Raw genomic sequence first — 23,196 nt, 5'->3', positions numbered from 1 at the left:
ACCGCCTAAAGGTCCTCCAGAACTATGCAGCCAGGTTACTCACCGGAACCCCAAACTCTCCTCAGCAAAACCCGCCCTGCGCCTCCTTCACTGGCTGCTCGTGAAAGAGAGAATCAACTTTAAGGCACTCTGCCTTGTCCATAAATCTATCCAGGGCAAAAGCCCCCCCTTGCTCTCAGCCATCCTCCATCCCTATGAAGCCAGGAGGCAATTGCGTTCAAGTGATCTTCACTTCCTCGCCATTCCAAGAATTAAACGAACTAGGAGTGGCGGAAGATTGTTTTCCCTGAACGCAGGTAGACTATGGAACGCTCTCCCCATACATCTTCGAAACCAACCCAGCCATTGCATCTTCAGGAAACACCTGAAAACTCTCCTTTTCCCCTAAACCGCTCCCCTCCTGCTCTGATCACTTACTGAGTAGCTTGCTTAGCACAGGGAAGCCTCCGGGTAGCCACGCGCTCTATAAATGCACATTCAATTCAATTCAATTCAATTCAATTACGATGTAGGGCAGATCGCCATCGACCACATGGCGGTGGCGATCCGCCCTACATTTCCCTCCGCCGGCCACCCATTTCCCCCCGCCATATTAGAATGGCGGGGGACCCCGGTGGAAAGAAAGACCGTCCGCCGGGTTTCAGCTGGTCGACTTGTCGACGGGGCGGAAAAAGATCACAATATGGTGGCGGTGTCTGTGAGACACCGCCATCCATATTATGATGAGTGCGGTAATGAGCCTTTCCATGGCGGCATTACCACTATAGAAAGGCTCGCAGTCTTTGCAGTTGAGGGTCCGTAGCGAACCCCATGGTGTTAGGGGGTGGGGAGTGCACTTGGGGGGTACCTATGGTACCCTCTCATTGCCATGCACTACATGGCAGGCACCATATGGTGCCTGCCATGTAGTGCATGGGAATGGGGTGCACAGTCCATTTACACTGAGAGTGGGTCTGCAGCCAGCAGATCCACCCGCAATGTAAAGGGGCCAGGATTACATGGCGGGACCGCCGTGACTTCGGTGGTCGGTCCCTGGCTCCCCTACGGTGGCAGGCGGACTTTGTCTGACCGCCATCATAATGGACCCCCTAGTGTCCACTTGCCCTGCTACTCACTCACAGAGGAACAAGTGATTAGACACCCCAGAACACAACACTCCAGACTCTCTGAGGAGTCACAGTTACAAGACGCACTAAGATGAACTAACAAGCTCTAATGCACAAGTTACTACTTGTGTAACGATATATCTGTAAGAGACATTAGTTAGTATTAGATTCCTTACCTTAGAATATCCCCAGGCGTCAGACTGGATCCGGAAAATTTTGCGTAGCAGTACCCTTGCGCGTCGGTAGGCGTCGTCTGCGGCTCCGCGTCCTTCGTCGGTGCCGTGATGACGTCGTCGGAGTACTTAGACGCCGCCTCCGCGTGCTGACGTCAGTTCTTAGACACAATATTTCCGTGCCAGAAACGCAGAGCCATGTCAAAAAACCAACACTGGTGCCATTGAAACTAGGGCCCTGAAAGGGGACAACCCTAACCCTAGATATTGGTTCGCAGAACGGGGAGGATGGGTGGGTCGGTAAGGAATCTAATACTAACTAATGTCTCTTACAGATATATCGTTACACAAGTAGTAACTTGTGCATCTGAAAGAGACACGTTAGTATTAGATTCCTTACCTTAGAATAGATACCCCAGCAATACCAACCCCGGTGGTGGGTCTGCGAACCAATAATCACACCAGAAAGTCCTGGAGGACGGAACGGCCAAAGAAGCCATCCCTCCGGACTTGGCTGTCCAGGCAGTAGTGTCTTGCAAACGTGTGCAGCGATGCCCACGTAGCTGCCTGACAGATGTCTTGTAAGGGCACACCCCTGCCCAGGGCAGCGGTAGTCGCCGTGGCTCGGGTTGAATGAGCCCGCAATCCAGCAGGGGGCTCCTTCCTAGCCAAGGAGTAGCATGCCTGGATACACAAGATGATCCACCGGGAGATGGTCCTCTTGTGCACCGATTTCCTCTTCTTAGCGCCCACGTAACCAACAAAGAGTTGGTCATCCACCCGGAACTGGCGTGTGCGATCCAGATAAAATGAGAGCGCACGTTTTGGGTCCAGACGGTGGAGCCGCTCTTCCTCTTTAGAGGGATGCGGTGGCGGGAAGAAGGTTGGCAAGGTGATAGACTGCCCAATGTGAAAGGCCGTGACAACCTTGGGCAGGAAAGAGGGTTTGGTACGAAGCACCACTTTGTCCGGATGGACAGACAGAAAAGGTGGAGTACAAGAAAGAGCCTGGAGCTCACTCACTCTCCGGGCAGAGGTGATGGCAACCAGGAAAGCAGTCTTCAAAGTCAGAAGGCGAAGAGGACAGTTGTGAAGTGGCTCAAAGGGAGCGCACATCAGGAATGTTAAAACCAGGTTCAAGTCCCACTGAGGCATCACAAACGGAACAGGAGGAAACGTGTGAGTGATGCCCTTAAGAAATCTGTTTACAATAGGGGACTTGAACAAAGAAGGCTGATCAGGTAGCCTGAGAAAGGCTGAAAGGGCAGAAAGGTAGCCCTTGATAGTGCCCAGAGCAGAGCCCTGCTGGGCAAGAGAAAGAAGGAAGAGAAGAACCTCAGAAAGAGGGGCAGAAAGAGGATCCACAGCCTTTGCTGTACACCATGCCACAAATCTGTTCCACCTGCAGGCGTATACCGACTTTGTGGAGGGACGCCTGGCTGCCAGAATGATGTTACAGACTTCAGGAGGCAAGTCAAATGGCCTCAACTGTCGCCGCTCAATCTCCAAGCATGGAGGTGGAGACTGGACAGGTTCGGGTGGAGGACCGTCCCCTGCTGCTGCGACAGAAGGTCCTCCTGAAGAGGCAGACGAACCGGAGGATCGACTGACAGACTGAGTAGCTCTGGATACCAGTACCTTCGAGCCCAGTCCGGAGCCACAAGGATGACTTGGGCCCGGTCGCGCTTGATCTTCTTCAGCACTCAGGGCAGAAGTGGTATAGGCAGAAAGGCGTACAACAGACCGCAACTCCACTCGCGACGAAAAGCGTCTCTGAGCGAGTACCGCCTTGGAAATTCCAACGCGCAGAACTGATGACATTGCGCGTTCTCTTCGGTGGCGAATAGATCTAACCAAGGCTCTCCCCATTGCTGAAAGAGGCCTTGCGCCACGTCCGAGTTCAGACGCCATTCGTGATCCATCATGCACCGACGGCTGAGCTCGTCCGCCCTGGCGTTCAGAGAACCTGCCAGGTGTTGAGCCACCAGGGTCACGCCCTGGCGTTCCAGCCATTGCCAAAGGCGAAGAGCCTCTTGACAAAGGATCCACGACCCCACCCCGCCTTGTTTGTTGCAGTACCACATGGCGGTGGTGTTGTCCGTGAACACCTGCACTACACTCCACCGGACAGAGGTTCCCACGGCCGCCACCGCGTTGGGTATTGCCCTGCGGTGCGTGGCTGGCAGCGCGTGTAGGGGCACCCCTTCCGTGGCCACGAAAGGAGTGATAGGCAGCTGGTTGCTGGCGTTGGCCCGAAAGGCCTAAGGACTTGGCCGTAGCCCTGGAGTCCTTAAAACGCTCAAGCGCATGGTCTGCCTTGTCGCCAAAGAGGCGACGGCCATCGAACGGCATGTCCATAAGCGTGTTCTGGACATCTGCCGAGAAGTTGGCGGACCTCAGCCAGGCGTGGCGTCTGACCGCCACCGTCGTTGCCATCACTCTACCTAGCGAGTCGGTGGTATCCAGCCCACACCTAATAGAGTACTTTGCTGCATCCCGGCCCTCCACAAGGGCTTGGCCGAGTTTGGCCCGTACCTCCAACGGACACTCTGGCAGCATTTCCGCGACCTTATCCCACACCGAGTGGGTGTAACGTCCCAAGAGGCAGGCGGTGTTGGAAGACCGCAGGCCTAGGCTCAGGGATGAGAAGATCTTCTTCCCATACTGGTCATACCTCTTGGATTCCCGATCCGGCGGGGCCAACGGGAATGCGGTCTGGGAATTGGAGGCCTGGATGACCAGGCTCTCGGGGGTGGGGTGGGTGGACAGGAAACATGGGTCGCCCGGGGCTGGGCGGTGGCGTCTGGCCACGTTCCTATCTACGGGCGAACCCGTAGCGGGCCTGGACCAAGTGCCCAAAAGAACGTCCGTCAAGGCCTCATTAAAGGGCAGCAGAGGCTCGGCCGAGCTTGACTGCGGTTTAAGGACCTCAGTGAGGAGGTTAGTCCTCACGGCCGCGACGGGGAGCTCAAGGCCCAAGGCCTTGGCAGCCCTCGTCAGCACCACACTATAAGTTGCCCCCTCCTCCGAAGCCACGGTAGGAGGGGAGACAAAACCAGTGTCTGGAGAGGTGTCCAGGCCACTGGCATCCCCAAGGTCTCCTGTCCAGTCCTCATGAGACTGACACTCCCTGGTCAGAGGGTCCTCAGACCCCTCCCAGTCCTCCTCCTCACCCATCTCCTGAAATTCAGGGTTCTCAATTAATGGGGCCTGTTCATAAAAGTGAAATTCACCAAACGACGTCTGGAGCGGCGCCCATCGGGGCCGTCCCGACGGCTGAACAGGAATGGGGACAGGACCGGGGCCGGCGCCGCCCGGAGCCGGCGCCGGAGGCGACACCTGGGGGTCCGACGCCGGGGAGGCCATCAGATCCACCGGCGACAAACCAGATCCCGAAGGGGGGCCAGCGGCGTCCTGCGGCGCCGGGCCCGAAGGCGCCGGCGGCGTCGGAACAACTGGACCCCTCGGCGCCGGGCCGAAGCACCCGACGGCGTCGGGGCCGGAGCCGCCGACCCGCTAGGGCTCCCAGACGGGTCCGCTGGGCCCGGAGGCGCCGCGGAGCCCGTCGGAGGAGAGAGTTTCCTCATGGCCATGAGGAAGCGCTCGATCTCCTCCTGCGACGTGTTCAGCCCAGGGACCGGAGGGTGTGGAGCCGAACGCGGCGCCCGCGACTCCGACGGAGCCGCGTGGGTGGTGTCACCCGAACCCCCGGCCGCATCGTGTGAGCGTCGGGGGGGAGTCCGAGGAGCGATGACGAGGAGCGATGACGAGGAGCGAGGACTTCTTGTGCCTCTTACCTGACGACTTCGACCCGGAAGAGTGAGGCCTACTCTCGGAGCTGTGGTGGCTCCGGTCCCGCGACCTGTCCCTCGACCTCCCGTGGGATCGGGACCTCCCACGGCGCGGGACCGACTGTCGGAGTTCGAGGCGCCTACGGGACCGCTCCCGTCTGGCTTTCGAAGAGAGGGCCCGACAGTCGGAGCAGGCCTTGTCGTCGTGGTCGACGCCCAAACACGACAAACAGACGCAGTGAGGATCCGTGACCGACATCAGCCGGTCGCAATCGTCACAATGCTTGAAGCCGGGCATCCCTAAGGCACCGAGTCGGAGTCGAGAGACTTCGAAACAGGATCAAAAAGGATCAAAAAGTTAGTCAAAAATTGACTAGGGTTACTGCTTTTTCCAGATCTGCGCTTCGTGGCGCGGAAAAAAGAAGAACTGACGTCAGCACGCGGAGGCGGCGTCTAAGTACTCCGACGACGTCATCACGGCGCCCACGACGCCGACGATGGACGCGGAGCCGCAGACGACGCCTACCGACGCTCAAGGCTACTGCTACGCAAAATTTTCCGGATCCAGTCTGACGCCTGGGTATATTCTAAGGTAAGGAATCTAATACTAACGTGTCTCTTTCAGATAAGCAGAATACGTGCCATAATAAGCAGAGAAATGCATAACAAATATGGTCAGCATAGCAAGTAGTCCGTAAATCATAAAATGAGCTGTCATTGTAAAAGACAGAGCAACCAAACCCCCCTTTCCTTGTATAGAAATGGGATGATTATGTATCAGAAGATCTCTGGGCGTTATCTGCAGACCCTGTACCTCAGTCTACTGATGGTAGATCTACATCATAGGTGCTGTCATGCTCTTCTCCATGGAAAGGTCCCTCTCCAAGTGTTTTCTATCTAACTGTGTATTCTAATAATACCAAAGTGCATTTTTCTAAACACCAGCTGCATCTGTATGTTTTGTCTAGGTGCTAGGGCCTGTCCAGCACAGAATAACAAGGGGCATTGTTATTTGACATTGCTCACAATGTTCAGACTAAATCCCAGGAACCTGCAGAATGTTATATCAGTGATTCTTGTGTGAAAATTCCAAAATAGGCATTTGCAAAAATAAATTCATGTGGTAACATGTGCAAAGCAGTAGATACATAAACAAAAAGAGAGAGGTCAGAACAATCTCTGATCAAACTTTCAGGGATTTTTAAGGACCACACGAAACGGAGTCAGAAATAAGGTTAGCACACCCAATTTGGGTGATGAAGAAAGCCCTCACACACCGACCTAGTCAGTGTCATGCTTCATCATCGGGCCCCACCAAAGAGGCCGAGTGCCTCTTTGGTGTGCTACGACGCCAGATAGACTGCGGAGCGGGTTGTGTGGGGAGGGCGTGCTCTAGATTACAGTGAATTGATTTAAAAGTGCCTTAGAAAGGGTATCCAAAACAAAATTTAATGAGTGATCCCTAAAGCACAAAGAGTATTAAGTGTCTGGATTTAGTTGCCAAGGATTATGGTTGGTTAAATACAGAATATACTCAAAATAGATTTACTTAGTCAACATGTTTCTGCCATAAGGGTGGTTGTTTACCAAGGCATTCGTCAGGACTAAACCCCGGCGGTATGGGCTCTCTAATCACCCACCCTAACCTGGGGACGTGAAAGTGAAAATTAAAAAAGTGAAAAAAGTGCTTAAAAAAGGGGGAAGAGTAAGTTACTCATTCCAAAAAACTCCTTAAATTTTGGAGTGTAACAGCACTTTCAAAATGGGCGCTATTGGCACCATGGGTCACGGGAGGGGATCGGAGCGAACCTGGCACATCGCCCTCGGTGCTCTCGAACCGCCGGAAACCTAGTTGTAGCCTCGAAACCGGACCCCGAAGATGGTAGATAGTCTGCAGCATGCTCATGCTAACTTAGGGAAGACGTCAATGTCCCCGCGGGCCACATTACACCCTTTTTTTTCTGAATAAGTTTTTATAGGACTCTGTACACTTTCTTTACCATTTGATGAGCTCTCTTCTTTAAACAAGGTAAAATTGACGTATCCAAAATTGGCATGTTTCTTGTATTTATAAGTCCCTAGTGAAGTGCACTATATGTGCCCAGGGCCTGTAAATAATTGCTACTACTGGGCCTGAAGCACCCACTGTGCCACCCGCTTCAGTTGCCCTTTAAACAAGTCTCAGGCCAGCCATTGTAGAGCCTGTATGTGTAGTTTTCAACTGTTAATATGACCTGGCAAGTTAACCCTCTTGCAAGGCCCAAATCTTTCTTTTTGATATATATTAGTCACCGCTAAAGTATGCCCTGGACAGCTAAAGGGTAGGGTACAGTGTTTTTTTTAATAAGTACGACATATACTTTTAAGTTGTACATGCCTGGTAGTGAAAAACTCTTACATTAGTTTTTCACTACTGCAAGGCCAATCTCTCCCATAGATTCACATTGGAATTACCTTATTACACCTTCTAAGTGTAGTTTCCAAATTAGAAGAGATGAACCGCCCCCAGTTTTGCATCTCTGGAATCACCATTTACAATCCTTACTTATAATGGAGCTAGATTTTAAAATATGTAATTCCTTGCCATTCTGGAAATGCCACATTTAGACAGCTAGAATTGTCTTACTCTAGCTGTTTGGTGCCTTCTGCCTGTCTCTGAATACATGTCTAGGGAGAATTGAGATGTCTGCATTCCCTCTAAAAAGCCACCCAAAAGAGCTTAGGTGTGACTGATGGCCATCCACATCTGGATGTGATATCCTGGGCAGGATGGGAGGGAGGAGCTGACACTTAGGGGGTCATTAGTATGGCGGACGGACATTGTCCACCCGCCATACCCCCGGGAATCTGCACCACCCGCACTGCTTGCAGCAGTCCCGCACCCACAATTAGGATGCGTCCGCCACACTGGCGGGCGCATCGCTCATTTGTAACATTGCGGCGGGCGGTGCTGAAAGCACCGGCCACTGCAATGCCACAAATACAGGTTGTGTGTATCAATGCACAACGTGACAGGCACCACACAGTGCTTGCCAAGTTGTACATTGAAATGCAGGGGGGTACCATAGGTACCCTCAATGTGCACCCCACACCCCCAGAATCCCTGGGGGCCCGCTACGGGCCCCCATAGATGAGGACTGCATGCCTTTCCGTGGCTGCATTGCCACCACGGAAAGGCATTCCGCCTGCATCATGCTAATATGGATGGCGGTGCCTTGTATACCCGGGGACACATGTGGAGGAGGGGAAGGGATGAAAAAGAGCACCAGCTGAATATTGAATTGAAACTACAATGCACAAATAGCCTGTCTGACCAGACACCCCAACTGTGGGAGTGTTTCCAGGCTGCAGAGCACCTCAAGTAGCAGGTGACACACAGCACTACAAACAGCCATGTACCTACCCCCTCCTTGCTGCTGTCTCTCCTGCAACTGCCTATGGAGGTCTGGAAAGACCACTTCCAGGGCCCGGAGCATGTGGGGGTTGAGGTGATGGCTTCCACCATGCCAGCGTGGAGGTGACAGCTTCAGATGGACCCGGACGATACGCCGGGTCCAGCACCGGATGTCCTGCCACCTTTTCCTGATGTTGCTCAGCCACCGGTGAGGGCCCCCCATAGACCTAACAGCCCTGACAACGTCCAACCAGATCTCCCCCTTCTGGTAGGCAGTTACCTGTCAGGAAGACAAAGTGACACAACAGCACTACACCTGCTCCATGTCCCAGAGACACACACTTGCACTACATTGATGATGTGAACAGGGCATAGGATGCTGACAGGACTTGCATCATTGTCCATGTGAATTTGGCCTGTGGGCAAACCCCAATGCACTACATGCCTTTGATAGACAACAAATGGCATAAGGGGTGCAACACACTCACTGTTCATGGCACACACTGGACAACACATGCAACTGAAGGGTGTGGGATAGCACATGACAAGCTGTCACATATCCCACTCCACCTAAGAACCCTCAGCAGACCACACATACACACCCTGGCACAGATCACTCGCCTGTCAGTGTCAACAGTGTATACAACCCTCACTTTGCACATGTGCCACTTGACAAAGAGGTGCCACAGGTGTTGGGATAGCTGTGCAAGTCAGGCACACAACACTGCATACTTGTCACATCAGATGGCTACAGCAGCTGTGGTGCAAAACATCACATACAGACTCGCCCAGGTGACAAGGAACATTCACACTCTTCAATGTCCATGATTTTAAACACAGCATTTGTACAATATCAGCACAAGTCCCCAAAAGTCATCAGAGTACATTCAGCTGTCACTCCGGAGGAACACTGTTACACCTCAGTAAATTAGGGAAATCAAACCAGCAAGGTGTGGCACAGCAGAATGTGTCATTGACTATGCATTGAATGTCACAGTTAGCATAATGGAAGTGAGGAGTGAACACACTTGAACTACATCATGCGCTGCATGAGAGACACCACAATGTACAAACCCGGCACTCACGCCAAACCACATTGCATGTCTGTTCCACCAATACACAATGCCTGTTGTGACACTCACACAACAGGTGCACAGTCAAAGCTAGTGCAGTCATCACTCACCTGCTCCCCTGGTCTCCCATAAATCTTGCTGTACTGTGGTAGGAGGGCATCCAGCAGGGCCTGGTTTTCCTCATCAGTGAATGCTGGTACCCTCTCCATGGTAAGCAAAATCAGAGTCCAGGGAATGGAGAGACAGCAGCAGTATGGTCCACTTCAATGTTGTGCAGGCAAGTGCTCTCTCACAGACACATGCAGCCTTAAATCAGTGCTGCTGATGGGCTTTCAGTTTCAGGAGTACAGTGTGATAGGCCAGATTACTTTGCATCCTACGTTTCATCCAATCCCTTTAAACATAAGGCCCTGACACACATTTGCATGGTTTAAAATGTGAGCTTCAGCTCAAAATACATATTGCAACATTGTATATTTTTGCCCAACTGACTTTTGCACCTGTAGCACACACTCAAATCTCAGTATCCATGACAACCACGCTGCATTCAGGGCCTATTACTCGTCCCCTAGGTGTCCCCTAAGATTTTTTTTAGATCAACACACATGTACGGTGCGTTCAAGCTTGCGTATGCCACCATTTTAATTGTGAAACGATGCACACACATGCACGTAATGTCGGGGTACGGTTCGCCCGCGTATGCCACCATTTTAATTGTGAAACGATGCGCACACATGCACGTAATGTCGGGGTACGGTTCGCCCGCGTATGCCACCATTTTAATTGTGAAACGAGGCGCACACACGCATGTAATGTCGGGATACGGTTTGCCCGCATATGCCAACATTTTAGTTTTGAAACGAGGCGCACACATGCACGTAATGTCTGGGTATGGTTCGCTCGTGTATGCCACCATTTTAATTGTGGAACACTGCACATACACGCACGTAATGTCGGGGTACGGTTCGCCCGCATAGGGCACGATGACAATTGTGAAACGAGGCACACACACCCACGTAATGTCAGGGTACGGTTCGCCGCGTATGGCATGATGACAATTGTGAAACGAGGTGCACATACGCACGTAATGTCAGGGTACGGTGCGTTTCACACGCTGTAGTGAATGCAGTGCTACGGTGCGTTTCACATGCTGTAGTGAATGCAGGGGTACGGTGCATTTCACACGCAGATGCAAATGCAGGGGGACGGTACGTTGCACACGCTCACGTATGGCACCATTACAATAGTGATACGAGGCGCACACGTGGCAGGGATGTAGGGGTACGGTTAAAACAAGGATGTCAATCAAGTTTATGTCATTGCATACTTACATGAGCAGGCCCTAGGTGTGGCAGGCAGTGATATAGCACAGGGCATCTGATCTTGTTGCACAATCGACGTGTCATGACCTGTTGACACATGTCATGTGTGCTGGTGCACTATGTGGTACACATCACCTTTACACTTGTTACATATGTATCATCATGCACATGTTGTCATGCACATCAACACTGGGATGGCACAGTCATCACTACGGGCACCTGTCTCATGATGCCAGTGACCGGGGCACTTTCCCACTTGACAATTTGACGCTCAGCATGACCCTATGTGACAATGTCATGCGTGTGTCATGTTAAAGATTGAGCTTTCTGTTTGTGTTCCGTAAACTGCATCTGCTGTTGGTGCATCTATAATGAGTCTGTGTTGTGATTGAAATGGTTTAACATGTACGCACACCATGCCACATGTGCATATCCACGGCTTTTGGGTCTGATGGCATCATACATCATTTATCCCCTGGCATACATGTCTGCATCATGACAATGGCTGTGGTGTTGCGTTGTCAGATGCACACCTTATTAGCAATTTGTCTGATATGTACAATAGATATAACATGTGACCTGGGCGTGTGCCTTGCAGTCAGCTGTCTGGATGGGATGACAACCTTCTAATGCAGGTCTGGTGACGTGCGTCACTCCAGTGATATCTTGGTCTGCTCACTCAGACCAGCCCAGCAGCTCTTTTGTGTGCATGTAATGTTCATTTCACAAACGACAGGTGTATCTGGGTTTTTGCCAGAACCCATAGTAACTTGATGTGTAGTAGCAGTGTTGCATGTGCTATGTACATTGGTATCGTTGTTGGCTGACAGTTGTTCTCCATTCTTCCCAAATATGTCCTGCAGGGCACCGCCTCTAACAAGGCCTTTTCCAGACTTGGAGACCATGAGGGAACGTGATTGCATCCGACGTTACAGATTCACTCGAGAGTTGATTTGGGACTTGACGGACAGGCTGTAACCACATCTCCAACCACGACACAGGTATCCGACTGCGCTGACACCAAAGGTGAAGGTGATAGCAGCCCTACATTTTTTTGCTAAAGGTATGTTTCAATTTACCATAGCTGATGTGGGGGGTATGTCATAAACCATGTTCAGCCGCGTACTACGTGATGTTTTAGCTGCGATGTTGGAGCACATTGATGAATTCGTAAAATTTCCTACTCCTGAAGAGTTGACAGATGTGAAGGGTGACTTCTATGCCCTGGGAGGGATGCCACATGTCATTGGGTCCATTGATGGAACACATGTGGCTTTGGTGCCACCACAGGATCAGGAGCAGGCCTACCGCAACAGGAAACATTACCACTCAATAAATGCCCTGGTGGTGTGTCTTGCTAACATGCTGATTTCACATGTTTGTGCACGTTTTCCAGGATCGTGCCATGATGCATTCATCATGAGGTGTAGCAGGGTACCACAGATGATGCTGCAGCTGCACAACGATCGGGCATGTCTTGTTGGTGGGTAAACTGTTTGTCCTGTATGCCTCGTTTTTTTTGCTCTGACGGCATCTCATTACACACTTATTTACATGATGTATATTTGTAGGAGACGCGGGATATTCCAACATGCCGTGGCTCATGACACCGCTCCGCAACCCAAGAACAGCTGCAGACCAGCGGTACAATAATGCACACAGGCAGACCAGGCGAGTGATAGAGCGGACGTTTGGACTCCCGAAGAGCCGATTCCGGTGCCTCGATAAGGCTGGCGGATCCCTCCCGTACGCCCCAGTCAAGATGTGTAACATCTTCGTCATGTGCTGCATGCTGCACAACATGGCAGTTGAGAAGGCCGTGCCACTCATCCTGGATCCTGAAGAGCTGGAACATCCACCCGTTGAGGAAGAAGGGCTTGGCCATGATGAAAGTGATGAGGAGGAGGAGGATGATATCCGGAGTCAGCTCATACGCAACTTCTTCTCTTAATGGTGAGTCACTGGGAATTAGTGTGCAAGCTTGTGGCATAGAGTGGCATATGTTGCATACTGTGTGTCAAGCTGACTGTATGCAAAGTCACTTAGATGTCTGTTGTGATGTGTCACACAAGTGATGATGTCATGCCACACACTATGCGCAATGAGTGATCTTGGAATGTACATGTGTACTACATTGTTAGTGTTTTTTACATGACAATGTCTGTAGTGAAATATTTTGAACGTGACCCCTTGTGTGCCTGTCATTCTCAGGTTGCTCTGCCTGTTGTCTGTTCGTGTCAACTTAGTCCTCCTGCTATTCCTCATGATGATTGCAACGTGTGCTGAATAAGCGTTCCATGCACGGACATGTGGAAATGTCAGTTTGGGTAAGAAATCCAAACAGGCTGTTTTGGTTTGGTATGGTTTGGGAATGTGTGGGAACTGTTTCTGTGCATGTTGTAGAACCATACATACATGTCTCATTACCATGGATCAAATTGCATGTTGTACCACTCCCATGACAGGACAGTTACCCTTATTGACAGTCATCTGTTGTGGAGTTTTGACTCAGGTGAATGCATCAATGTGTGTAAACCTTGATCCTGACACATTGCGGATAACATCGGTTGACATTGTGTGGGACATCACAACCAAAGGCTCTGTGTGGAATTGCAGCCTCACTGTGTGCAGCAGGATGTGTCTGGCTCATCCCCTTAATCTTGTGGGCTGGTACAGTTTGAATTCCAAACAACCATGTTGTGAAGGTGTGGGCCAGTGTATGTCACACATGTTCAGTCAACTGTCCTGTGAGTCTGTTCGTATGGATGCATTGCCCCTTGTGTCAGTATGTCATGTCACTGTCACGTCGCTAAATCAGTGCCGGTGGAGAACACTGCTTTGCAATCCTTCTCTGTAAGTTGATCTTAACTTTCCATTCCTATGATGCCAGGAATGTTGCGCTGATGACGTCCCAATGTTGTGCTGTGGCAAATGTAAACACTTCCGTGACACCAGTCGGGTGACGTTAATCCCAGGATTCCCTTGTGCCGTGCTGCATATCCTGGTCACGGTAGGGTTTTTTTTAGTGGCTTTGTTCCTCAATACTTTCTGTTGAGTTTGGTCCCACCTGCTTGTCATGTTTGGCATTGTAAGGCACAGTTTTTAAGAGCCAATGACTGGCTCTTGCGGGGCTTTCTTGTGTTTAGATATTTCCAATCCTCGTTGGATGAGCTTATTACGGCTCTTGCGGGTGATGTGTAATTTACCTTCATGACCCTCACTGATTCCTAGGGATAACTACGGATTGTTGGCTTTGTGTGAGTAGCACTGCTACACTTTCAATTTAATGAAATTTGGAGGCGCTTTCATACACTGTGACTTAGTTGATGACTGCATGGATCTAATTGCATTGAAGCAGCTTGGTGAGCGTTACACACCCTTTGCCAGCGCCCCGGTCCACCACGGGTTTTCCCGATTGTTGTGGAGGGTGCCGGCAAACAGCTGCTGTTCTTGCCCTCATTGGCCTCAGAGGGTCACGTGGGGCGCAACACTCAGGGAAAACCCTATTTTAGGCATTCTGTCTGGAATAGTGCCTGTTCGGGCTGGCCCTCGGTTTCCCAGTCCCTAAGTAGGTATTCTGTACTCTACTCATACCTTACTGTCACTCAAACCCCCTAGGAAAGCATGTCATCTTACTGTCTCCCCTGACGCCCTTCCCTACTTAGGCTGCAGTATCTGCTATTCAGTATTCTGCAGGGAGGGAAATGTCACGTCGGCCTCACCAGATACCAGGTTGCCTAAGCCTGCCCTCCCTGAGACTGAACTAGGCTTCCTTATCAATGCAAGGTCTTTGGTTAAAAATAACATAGCCTCTAGGGACTTTGTATCTCTGTGGAAACCCGCGTGGGTGTTCATTACAGAAACTTGGACCTCAGAAACATCTCGTCCCGATCTTGTAGAGGCTATTCCCGCAGGGTATGCCCTGACCAGGCTGGATCGCTCTGGTCGTAGAGGAGGCGGTCTGGCTATACTCTAAAGAGGCACCTCTACTTGCCAAATTGAACACCTCTCTTCTCCCACAGATTTGTTCGAGGCCATGTACTTCTCTATTAGTCCCACTCATACAGTGTCATTTTCGGGTATTCTATTTTACAGACCTCCCGGCCCGAGATCGTCCTTCTGTCAAAGCTTGATGAAGCTTTTAGAACCCCTTATCGATATGCCCAATCTCACTCTTCTGGGTGATTTTAATTTTCATTTATAGAATTCCACCTCTAGTGACACCGGTCCCTGATTGAAACCCTGCGTGCCTGTGGTCTAATTCAACTTGTGGACAGTCCAACTCATTTAGCAGGCCATATCCTTGATGGAGTTTTTCCAATGACCCCAGGTTAATAACCGGCCCTCCCATTCACCTGGCATGGTCAGACCATTTTGCCGTTCCTATTGAGCTCAAAATCCATCCCAATGCCCCTCCCTGCCCGAACTCCAAGAAATGGGAACTTAGGCGCAACCTAAGGAATATTAATAACGAAGCCTTGGCCTTTTTATGAACAGGCTCAGCTCCCTTTCTAGTAAGACCACTAACTTAGCCGCAGCAGAGCTCCTAAATACCATAACTGCGGCAGTAGATACTATAGCCCCCGCCAAACATCACTTCTCTGCCAGAAAGAGCCCCTCTGCTCCCTGGTTTTCTGACAAACTCAGACTTCTGAGACAGGGTTGCAGAAGACAGGAGAGGCTCTGGTGTGCCCATTTGGACTCAACGGAAAATAAGCAACAACACAAACTCCTTCTAAGGGAATACAAACTAGCCATCATTGAAGAGAAAAAGGCACACTTCCTTAACCTGACCACCTCACTGAACTCATCTAGGGATCTTTTTAGGATTATTGATTCCCTTTCTGCTCCGCAGATGGTGGATACTATTGTCGAGTCTCAGAAGCTGTGTGATAACATTTCTTCCTTTTTCCATAATAAAATTGTAGACATCCACAGCTCACTGGAACTCTTAAATCAGGAACTGTATCTTTCTTCTCCCCCTCCGCTGGTCACTGCAGCTCAGGAGCTGACAGATCCAGGAGCTTGTCTTCTCTCATTCCCTCTCCTTTCCCTCGAAGAGACAAGCTGCCTCCTCGATAAAATTAAATCTGGCTCCCCATTGGACCCCTGTCCGCTGAAAGTCCTGAAATCCTGTAGGGAGATGATTCTGCCTCCTCTGCTAGAGGTCCTTAATCTTACCATCTCCAAGGGGGTTTTTCCCCTTCCCTGGAAACAGGCAGTGGTTAAGCCCCTGTTAAAGAAAGCCTCCCTGGATCCGGCGGTCCTGAAAAACTTTTCGACCTATTTCCCTGCTTCCGGACCCTGCCAAAATTCTCGAGTCTCATCTTAATTACCATCTCACCACCTTTCTCAATGACTCGAACCTGTTGGATAGGTCCCAGCATGGCTTTTAACGAGCCCACAGTACCGAATCTGCCCGGACTGTGGTGATTAACAACATTCACTCGAAGGTTGACAGGGGCCAGGTTACTCGATCTGACAGCTGCCTTCAATACCCTATCTCCCTCTGTCTTGGTATCCGGACTTAGGGATATAGGCGTGGGTGGCCTCGCCCTCAGCCTTCTAGCCTCCTTTCTCCATCAAAGGGAGCAGAGAGTGAAATTGGGAGCTTTTCTGTCCCATGCCACACCCGTGCAATGTGGGGTCCCCCAGGGATCCTCCTTAAGCCCCATTTTGTTCAACATCTATGTGGCCCCACTAGCTAGGGTTGTGAGATCCTTTGGGTTTGAAGTGTTATCGTATGCCAATGACACACAAATCATGGTTTTCCTAACACAGCCAGCGAAAGAAGTTGCCCGCACCTTTAGATCTTGTATGGAGGCAGTCTCTCGCTGGATGGTCCAACATTTTCTCAAACTCAATGGAGAAAAAACCGAGGTTTTGATCTTCGGGGGTGGCCAGGACACCTGGTCCAAGGACTGGTGGCCGGACTCTCTTGGGGATTGCCCTCTTCCTTCCAACTCTGCCAGGAAACTGGGGGTCCTGATTGATACCAATCTTTCCTTTGACCATCAGATCAGTAGGACTGTGTCCACCTGCTGTGGTATCATTAGGACCCTCAGAAAGATTGGATCCTATCTCTCTCCCGAGGCGAGGAAGCAGGCCACTGTGGCTCTGGTCCTGTCAAGGCTCGATTATTGCAACGCATTGTATGCAGGCATTAATAGGAGTCTAGTCCATCGCCTACAGATGATCCAGAATGCCGCAGCTCGGCTGGTCTTAAACCTTCCCAGGCGTTCATCAGCATCCATGGCCAGGAAAGACCTTCACTGGCTTCCTGTCCAGTCTAGGATCACCTTTAAACTTCTCTGCTTCGCCCATGGAGCCATCTATGGTTCGGGATCAGAAGGTATCAGATCTCTCCTTGTTCCCTATCTTCCAGGCAGAGCCCTTCGATCCTCTGTCAAAAATCTTTTCTTAGTCCCTAGATTTTGCAAGACAAAATGGGGAGGTAGAGCCTTTTCATTCTTGGCTTCCAAACTCTGGAACTCCCTCCCCTCCCAGGGCAATCATCTCTTCCACACTTCCGAAAGGAGCTGACAGTCCCTGGCAGTCGTGTGGAGATTCTTTCGCCAGCATTATCATTGCATAACTGTTATTTTCTTCAGAACAATGCCACTGCACAGTGGCTAAAGCAGCATGGCCTCAAAACAAACTTGATCCATTTGGGTTGAAAATGTGTTCCCAACAGTACATTGTGCCTCATTACTGTCACCGCAGATCTCTTGCCTGTCTGCATGTCATCTATGGCATAATTTACAATGATTGTGCATATGTGGTTATGTGTACTGTGGCGACATGCATGCTGTTTGTAATGGCTAATGGTCCATATTGTGCATGACGTACATGGTTGTGTATGTATTGATTTAGCTTGATACCCACAATGGGCAGGCAACACCTGCTGACACTGTGTCCTGTGCCCTGCTTGGCCTTTTGCTTCCTGATCCTGTGCCCGTCATATTTGGAGATTGTTTACCCATTTTCGTGCAGTGACCCATGAGTAACCAGACACTCCTTCCTTTCCATACACATGTTACATAGTGCCTTGCAAAAATCCTTGTCTTTGTGTGCTAGCTTTGCATGGTGTCTCAGCCCTTCTGCCGTCATGTGTTCACTCATTCCTGCTGCTGCCTCCCCAGCGACACCGCAACACCGAGTGCCCTGATTCTGCAACACACACGCCTCCAAGATGCTCCTCCATCCATCCATCCATTCTTAAGGCAGGCCGCAGCTTGTCGGTGCCACTGTTGCACCACCTCCGTGCCAAAGGCAAGACCTCTGGTCATTCCATGACGCAGGTAACACAACAGACTCATGTAACCAAGTTGGAGAAAACTTTGTACTTTGATGGGGTTAAATTGACTCTTCCCACTCCACACTTACCTATATGAGGGAAAGTGTTTAACTTTTGGGGCAGGAGGGGCAGACGTATTATTCCTATTCCAAATTTACCCACATTGGGAAACGCATGGGTTGGAGAGTCAAATGTATTATTCCTGCTCCATGTTTTGAGTGGAGACCTGTCCGCAATGGCACCTGGCTGCACGGTTGTGTGCTTTTCCTATAACAGGAGAGGAGATCATAACATGGAAAAGTCAGACATTTGCCCAAAGTAAAAGTGGGCAGTCCAGGAAGATGCAACTAAATACTTGTATTAATCATTTGATTGCATCTCCTTGTGTGTCTACTTTTCCTTCTGACAAAGGACTGAATTTTGAATAAATATATACTTGCCAATATTTTTAAAGATTAATAAATAGAGTTAAAAAAAGTAGAAGTACAATTTTCTAATAAACTATTATAATCAAATATTTAAAAAAAACACCGGAATGTTTAAGATTTTCAAAAATGTATACATAAATTAGATAATCAATTTAAAACAATACATTTTTTTTTAAAACTATCAATATTAATTAGCATTAAATATTTAATCAACTTTTTTAAATGTAAACAACATTAATCATTAGCTAATATTAATGAAAAACAACAATAAAAAAACAAATTACAAAATGCATTATGACTAAAATGGAACTAACTAGTTTTAATAAAAAAATCATGAGCAATTTGACAAATATTGAAGATTATGAAATATTTTACTCAAATTAAATCTAAAAAATTTATATTTGTTTTGAAAAGAAAATAAACCCATCTTATTCCCCTAAAAACCGAACATCCCACTCTTAAAATGATATCACAAAATATAACTTACATGTAAATATTGTTCAAAAATTATATTCTTACCCTCAATGTTCCAGGATGTTCTTCACACCACAAGTGTTTGGACACAATTTTTATGTCTAATAATATTTTTGAAGCAGTATTTTGGAGGAACACCATCTCCTGTCATATACATCGAGCCACGTGATGCTCAACTCATGATGAAAGCATCTGGATTCACCAACTCTACTTGAAAATCTCCAATGCCTCATACATTTCCTGCACATCATCCAGACCTGGATGTCCAGCATCTACCTGAACCTCAACCCAACCAAGACAGAATTCCTGTTTTATGCCAATAACAACAAATAAACAGTAAATACCTGAGTCAATGACATGAACCTTGCAGCTTTGAACTCCAGCTTTCACTAAATGCCAAGTGAATTAAATTCTCCCAGAACTCCAACCTCACCCTAGGGAACACATTGCCAAGAAAACAAAGATGCCAGCTCTCCCTTCTAAAAATAGTGATTTTATTTTATAATCCACGAATGTTGCTTGACTTCTCCATCACAAATTTCAAAACACCCGTACCAATTAAAAGGTTGAGATACATTATGTGTGTTTTGCCTATTCTCAGTTGGTGTGCTGTGCCTGTGCGCCACTAATCTAAATCACCTGATGGTTACAAGAGCTGCTCATAGATTGTACCTTAAGCCATGGCAGCTTCTTTCAGAGTCTAGTCATTAAAAAGGCCAGTAAGATTACGCAATCTACATAAAGCATAAGATCAAAAGAGATAGTGTTTTGCTATAGTGGACAATATGCAGAATCAACTGCCTTTCCTAAATCAAATATGCCCTGTAATTTGCAATATGCATAATTTTATTACAACCATGTTTTGCGTGTTCTTATAATGTATATAGTATTTTTATGGCGATCCTATCTACCCATCCATTCTGGCCTGTATCATATTTTATCTGATGTTTTATGTATGTGCTTTTATGACCTTACATGTCGAAAACAGCTTTTGGATTGAATTGGAAAAGGTCAGCCTAACCCAGCAACACCAAAGTAAACATATATAATTTTATATATTAATGTACTTTAAGAGGGTACCTGAAAAACAGAATGAAAGCCCCGACATTCATGTACTACCCCTACTGCAGCAACAAACAGCTGTCTGCTAGAAACATGTCATCAGCCAACACCAGCATAGCCTTATTAAGGGGTCCATTAGGATGGCCGGAAAAGATTGCCTGTTTGTGCTGTGGCAGGACCGCCGGTCCAATTAGTATGCTCTGCGGACGAAATCTGACCCCGGTGGTACGATCGCGGGCTTTAACATTGCGGCGGTTGCTGCTGCCAGCAGCACCGCCACGATGTCAAAAGGAGCATGTTCTGCATATTCCTGCACTGCCTGGCAGGCACCTCATTGTGCCTGCCACCTGGTACAGGGAAATGTAGGGGAGTACCATGGGTACCCCCCAGTGCACCTACAACCCCCAACCCATTAGGGGCCCGCATTGGCCCCCCTGAACCAGTTTCCGCCAGCCTTTCAATGGCCTTTCCACTGCAGGTGGAAGGCTGGCTCCCGCCGGCATCCTAAACGTGCCAGCGGAGCCTGGCCCTGCCCCACCAGCATTGTAGCGGTCCAGCTCTGCACACCAGGCTAGCAGGTGGATTGCTACTGGCGGAAAAGCGGCAGTCAGATTTTCTCTCCGCCACAGTCACCACCGCAATCCTAATCAGACCGGCAGTTTTCTGAGTTTCGATTGCGGTCGAATGGCCACCGCCAGGCCAACAGCGGACATCCGACCGGCATCCTAATAGACCCCTAAGTGTCTTGGGAGGTGGAGCCCCAATGGAATTGTATTTCTATAGTGCCAACCCAGACAAAAGGCAGCAACACGCTGTACATGGTTAACATTGAGCAGAAAGCCAATGAGTTAGAGGAGAGGAAGCTGCTCAACACCCGCTCCGTCCACAGACACGCCGTGGAACTCTGGAACCTCCTCGACACAACATCACCAGACGTCGCCTTCCTCACGGAAACCTGGATGAACGTCTCCTCAGCCCCCGACATCGCCATCGCCATCCCGGATGGGTACAAGATCATCAGGAGGGACCGCGTCAACCAGACCGGAGGAGGCATCGCTATTGTCCACAAGAACACCATCCGCATCACGACCGACTCCAACGACACCTTCGCCACCGCCGAACACCTCCACTTCCAGGTACACACCGACCCAAAGACCACCCTCAGAGGCACCCTCGTCTACAGACCCCCGGGACCACGCACACAATTCAGCAAAGACATCGCCGACTTCATCAGCCCGCAGGCCCTCCCCTCCGCCGACTACATCCTCCTAGGGGACCTCAACTTCCACCTGGAAAACAACAAGGACCGCAACACCGCCGCCCTGCTTCAAAACCTCGCCAACCTCGGACTCAAGCAACTGGTCAACACCCCCACCCACTACGCCGGCCACACGCTGGATCCCATCTTCTCATCCAGCAAGCACATCACCTTAAGCCACTCCACCGGACTCCACTGGACCGACCACAGCTCCGTCCACTTCAGCTTCAGAAGAACCACGACCCACCACCACCCGCAACAGGTTCCTCACAGGAGCTGGAGCAAGATCACCGCCGACCAGCTCACCACCTTCCTCAGCCAGAACCCACCCGCCAGCACAACGGACCCCAACGAAGCAGCCCGCAACTTCACGCAGTGGCTGACCGCCTGCGCCGACGACCTCGCACCACTGAAGAACCCTCCCAGCAGACCCAGAATCAAGAAGGCCTCCTGGTTCACCGACGAACTCAAGGACTCCAAGAAGACCTGCCGCACCCTCGAGAAAGCATGGCTCCACGACCAGACCACTGACAACATGACCGCCCTCAAAAAAGCCACCCGCAAGCACCACCAGCTTATCCGCACCACCAAAAAGAAGTCACTGAAGGAACGACTGGACAACAACGCCCACGACAGCAAGGAACTCTTCAGCATCGTCAAGGAGTTCTCCAACCCCAGCACCGGCAACAACGACATCACCCCTTCACAAGATCTCTGCGACTCTCTCGCCTCGTTCTTCCACCGCAAGATTGCCGACATCCACAACAGCTTCGGCGCACCATCCACACACCCAACCGTCGAACCAACGCCCCCCACCGCCCCCCACCGCCACCCTCCGCACCTGGACCACGGTGACCACCGAAGACACAGCCCGCACGATGAACACCATCCACTCCGGATCTCCAACCGACCCCTGCCCCCACCACGTCTTCAACAAGGCCGACTCCACCATCGCACCCCAACTCCGGAAAATCATCAACACCTCCTTCAACACCGCCACCTTCCCGGAGAGCTGGAAGCATGCCGAGCTCAGCGCCCTACTGAAGAAACCAACAGCGGACCCCACCGACCTCAAGAACTTCCGCCCCATCTCGCTCCTCCCTTTTCCTGCTATAGTCATCGAGAAGATCATCAACAGACAGCTTGCCGCCTTCCTCGAGACGAACGGATCCCTCGACCGCTCGCAGTCCGGTTTCAGAGCCAACCACAGCACCGAGACCGCCCTCATCGCAGCCACCGACGACATCTGAGCCCTGCTCGACAACGGGGAAACAGCGGCACTCATCCTCCTGGACCTCTCTGCTGCGTTCGACACTGTCTGCCACCGCACCCTAGTTCAACGCCTCAGCAACATCGGCATCCAAGAGAAGGCACTGGAGTGGATCACCTCGTTCCTTGCCGGAAGAACACAGAGAGTCCGCCTCCCCCCGTTTCGATCCGAAGCCACGAAGTCATCTGTGGCGTACCGCAAGGATCATCATTCAGCCCCACCCTCTTCAACGTCTACATGAGACCTCTTGCAGCCATCGTACGCCAACACAACCTCAACATCATCTCCTACGCCGACGACACCCAGCTGATCCTCTCCCTCACCAGAGACCCCGACACCGCCAGAACCTGCCTACACGAAGGGATTAAAGACGTCGCAGAGTGGATGAAGAACAGCCGCCTGAAACTGAACTCAGACAAGACAGAAGTCCTCATCCTGGGACCATCGCCCTCCTCCTGGGACGACTCCTGGTGGCCCCCCGCCCTGGGCACCACTCCCAAGCCAACAGACCACGCACGCAACCTGGGCTTCATCCTGGACTCCTCCCT

This window comes from Lissotriton helveticus, chromosome 5_1 (assembly GCF_964261635.1).
Source record: "Lissotriton helveticus chromosome 5_1, aLisHel1.1, whole genome shotgun sequence".
In the NCBI taxonomy this organism is placed as follows: Eukaryota; Metazoa; Chordata; class Amphibia; order Caudata; family Salamandridae; genus Lissotriton; species Lissotriton helveticus.
The sequence above is the reverse complement of the archived record's forward strand: the minus strand, read 5'-3'. Positions refer to the sequence as shown.